Source organism: Dipodomys ordii, unplaced genomic scaffold (genome assembly GCF_000151885.1).
Source record: "Dipodomys ordii isolate 6190 unplaced genomic scaffold, Dord_2.0 Scaffold198, whole genome shotgun sequence".
NCBI lineage: Eukaryota > Metazoa > Chordata > Mammalia > Rodentia > Heteromyidae > Dipodomys > Dipodomys ordii.
Window position 1 is genome coordinate 551307 of NW_012267414.1, and position 4872 is coordinate 556178.

Genomic DNA, 4872 nt, shown 5'->3' on the forward strand with positions numbered 1-4872 from the left:
GTCTACCCCTTTCCCCGTGACCCCAGCCCACCCATTTTATGTACCTGTTTCCTGGTGTTTATTTTGTTGAATTTTGACTTTGACTTTCTAGGGAATTACACTATTTGAGATCTTCCTTGAATCTTCTGTATTTCTGTTAATATGTTTGTATATACTTGCATACCACCCAACATATTAACTTGTTTGTAAGCTAACTCTGGCTTCTTCATATAAGGAAAGACATGCACGCTCTGTCTCTCTGAGCCTGACTGACTTCACATAATTTTTCCTAGGTTTTTCCATTTCTTTGCAAATGATACAATACCATTCTTTCTAATAGATGAGTAAGATTCCACTATTTATATATACCAAATTTTCTTGATCCATTCATCCATTGAGGGCCATCTGAGCTGATTCCATAGGTGAACAGAGCTGCAATGAACATGGTTGTGCTAGTGGCTTTACTGTATCCTCGTTTGTAGTCTTTTGGATAAATGCCTAGGAGTGGAATTGCTGGATTATACAGGGTAGTTCTAGGTTTAGGCACTGCTTTCCAGAATGGTTAAATTTTCTATTCATATTATCTATGTTTATATTTCTGCATTGTTTCTTACTAACTTATAGACTATTTTCATGTTATGGATATTACTCTCTTCTGAGACATATCCATGGCTGTTTCCCCCTATTTTAATATTTGTATTTCAACATATGTATGCTCCATATACCAAAATTTGCATTTTAAAATATCAAATATGTCCATCTTTTCTATATCACTTTTCAGTTTCTTGTTTTAAGGTCTACTCAAAAGATTCCCTGGTTTCTAGCTAATACATATATCATCTACCATTAGTTGCTTGTTTTTTAAAAAACTTTTGATGATCTAATCTCTCTTGGTCCATAGTTATATTTAGTGTGACTGGATGTAAGGTTAGAACTCCATAATGTTTGTACCTCTGGACGCCCTGGTATGTGAGACCTTACCAGGTCACCTCAGGTCAAGACAGCTGCCCGTAGGGATTCCATGGCCGGTCAGAGGAGAAACATCATGACTTCATTCTTCCTGAAGTCACGGCAGAGAGAATCAGTCCTAGGGAAACAGAAGTGTCACGCTGTGGAGTAGCCCTTATGCCCTGGGGTCAGTGCACACCAGGGCCCCGGGGCCCAGCTTTGTGGGGTGATGTCCCCTGGGTGATGTCCTCCAGCAATGCCATCCCTCGCTTATCTCCAACTCTTCCTGGCCCCATGGCCCATGGTTGGCAACAGCACCTGGACATGTTTAGGTTCTGGGTGCCCAAGTCCTGGCAGAGTCTTTACTAGGCCTCGTACTGAGGTGCTGGGATCTCACAGTCATCCCCTGGACTCCTGTCTCTCCTGGAGTCTGGATGTGCACTGCACCTTGCCTCTGCTCGGCTGCCTCCTCCCTTCGCCAACTTCTCTCTCCAGTACACGGCCTCAGCCCAGCTGCTCCACCGAGTCTGGCTTAAATTCTCACCCTTGGGACAAAAATGAGCCCTGTTAATGGTAGGGTAGGGTTTCAGCGAGGTCTGGACTCCAAGAACAAAGGCCTAAGCACCGCGGGATAAGAAACCTCACTCCTGAGATAATAGACATCCCTCAAGTACCAAGAGTGAGCCATACACTTCTAGAGTAGAAGAAGCACTAGTTTCTTCACACACACACACACACACATAACATGCCACTCAGACATACGTGTGTGCAAAGTAAAAAGAGCTAGTCAATCTTGAACTACTCATGTAACATGTCATTCAGACATATGTCAGATGTGTACGTGGCACGTGTGTAGAAGATTGTACATCTTTAACGGGCTGATCTCCAAAGGTTGGGAGTTGGAAAAACTTGGGTGCTTTGTTTCTACTTCTTTCACAATTAAAAAAAATGCAGTTAGAAAAGTGTCTTTTCAAAGTGTCACAGTTATAGGAAGCATGTCAGCAGCCGTGAAAGCTCTTCTCATCAAAACCTGCGGATGCTTTTCAGACCCGTGGCTCCACAAGGCCCCCTTTTTGGGCCTGTGGGGCTTCGGTGGCAGCACAGGGAAGGAAAGAAGAGCTGTCTGCATGTCCGCAGATAGCTGTGTCGTGCGTCAGACAGGCCCTGCCCGTCAGCAGGCTGTGGGGACTGCTCCCTGGCTTCGCCCAGCGGAGGATGTGTAACGCGGCAGTTCCTTACCCTCAGGGCTCTGACTCTCTCTGACAATCTGGACAATCCCCAGAGTCCCTCTCCCGCCTCTCCAGTGCTGTAACAGGTACAAAGTCAGTGCCTTGGGTGGTGGTTCTGACTCCAGGGTGAGGACAGAGGTGTCTCTAGCCTTGAAACATCCAAGCGGACTCTAACCCAAAAGGGTGGACGTGCTGGCCTGGTGTTTTCTCGGCTCTCGGGTCTGTTGTGTATGTGTTCATGTGTGTATGCACACTCTCGGGTCTGTTGTGGAGGTGTTCACGTGTGTACACATGCTCTGGGGTCTGTTGTGGACGTGTTCTTGTGTGTAAACACGCTCTTGGGTCTGTTGTGGACATGTTCATGTGTACACAAGCTCTCAGGTCTGTTGTGGACATGTTCATGTGTACACACACTCTCGCGTCTGTTGTGGACATGTTCTTGTGTACACACACTCTTGGGTCTGTTGTGGGTGTGTTCATGTGTACACACGCTCTCTGTTGTGGACATGCTCATGTGTACACACACTCTCGGGTCTGTTGTGGGTGTGTTCATGTGTACACACGCTCTCTGTTGTGGACATGCTCATGTGTACACACGCTCTCCGGTCTGTTGTGGATGTGTTCATGTGTGTATACATGCTCTCGGGTCTGTTGTGGATGTGTTCTTGTGTGTACACATGCTCTTGGGTCTCTTGTGGACATGTTCTTGTGTGTAACACGCTCTCGGGTCTGTTGTAGACGTGTTCTTGTGTGTACACACGCTCTCCGGTCTGTTGTGGACGTGTTCTTGTGTGTACACACGCTCTCCGGTCTGTTGTGGATGTGTTCATGTGTGTATACACGCTCTCGGGTCTGTTGTGGATGTGTTCATGTGTACACACGCTCTTGGGCCTGTTGTAGACGTGTTCTTGTGTGTACACACGCTCTCCGGTCTGTTGTGGATATGTTCTTGTGTGTACACACACTCTTGGGTCTGTTGTGGACGTGTTCATGAGTGTACACATGCTCTCGGTCTGTTGTGGACATGTTCTTGTGTGTACACACACTCGGGTCTGTTGTGGACATGTTCTTGTGTGTACACACACTTGGGTCTGTTGTGGACATGTTCTTGTGTGTACACACGCTCTTGGGTCTGTTGTGGACATGTTCCTGTGTACACAAGCTCTCAGGTCTGTTGTGGACATGTTCATGTGTACACACGCTCTTGGGTCTGTTGTGGACATGTTCATGTGTACACAAGCTCTCGGGTCTGTTGTGGACATGTTCTTGTGTGTACACAAGCTCTCGGGTCTGTTGTGGATGTGTTCATGTGCATGTATACATGCTTTGGATCAGTGTGTGTTCATGTATGTATAAACATGTTCTTGGATCTTATGTATGTTGATGTGTGTGTACACATGCTCTTGGATGTGCTTGTGTGTTCATGTGGGTGTATACACACTCTTGGTTCTGCTTGTAGATGTGTTCATGTGTGTGTACTGTCTGCTTCTCCTTGTGGATGTGTTTGCACCTGTGCACAATTTAACACACACCATAGCTGTGGTTCAGATACACAGGAGACTGAGAGGAAGCGGAATGGCTTAGATTCGGAGCTGTACTGTCTCCAAACACGCCACACCACAACCACCAGCCCGTGCTGATCACGCCAGGGGCTGGTTCTGTGCTTTGCAAGCCTTTTCCTAATTAACCCTCACTGCAGGTGCATTGTTACCTTCCTCTCACACAGCGGCGGCTCCAGCACAGAGAGAGTAAGCAGCTTACCTCAGGTCACACAGTGAATAATTAGGGGGCTTGCTGCTCCGGAGGCTCCTCTTCTGACCCTGCCTGCTGAGCTCGAGGCACCGGGCTGGTGACAAGGGCTCTGGGAGGGTGAGCATCCTGGTCAGGGACTAACGTCTGATGGCAGTATCACGCAACATGGTGAAGAATTTCTGAATGGAACCCCCATCTGTGCCGAAGGGCTTCAGGGTGCAGGGACCACAGGCATTTTCCCAATGGCTTCTACACGCATTCACATTCCAGCTTTTGGATCTCTGCTCCTGGAGAGATTTCCCTTCTCTGTCAAAACCACGGGTCTCTGGGATGAAGATGCTGAGTGTGACCTGGGAAGTGGTTGTGTGGCTGTGACCTGAGAAGTGATCTTGTGGGTGTGACCCAGGAAGTGATTCCATGGCGGTAGTGCTGGTGTGGCAGTCATTCTTGGATGTCAAAAGGATAAGGAGCCAGTTTTCTGCTTCTACATTGATGCTCAGAAAATGATGGGCTGTGCTGCACATAGACCGTTACTGTGGGTTAATTTGTTTTTCTTTTGTAGAGGCAGCTAAGTGAAGTCTTGGTCTGCTTTATATTTGATTCTTACCTCCTCTGTGTGGACTGGAGGCAGGGCTGGGCCTCCTGCACTTTGGGCGCTGACTTTTCCAGCACCTGCCTCCTGCTCACCCCATCTAGGATGTCCAAAGTGGGCCAGGCCGGCCGCCTGCGGCGGGCTGCAGAAGTGGCTCTCCTCTGTCAGGAAGCTCACCCCTAACTCCTTCTGGGAACCACCCTGAACCTCCTCCACCCTCTAACTCCTTCTGATCCACCTGCACCTCCTCCATCCTCTAACTCCTTCTGGTCCACCTGCACCTCCTCCATCCTCTAACTCCTTCTGGTCCACTCTGAACCTCCTCCATCCTCTAACTCCTTCTGATCCACCTGCACCTCCTCCATCCTCTAA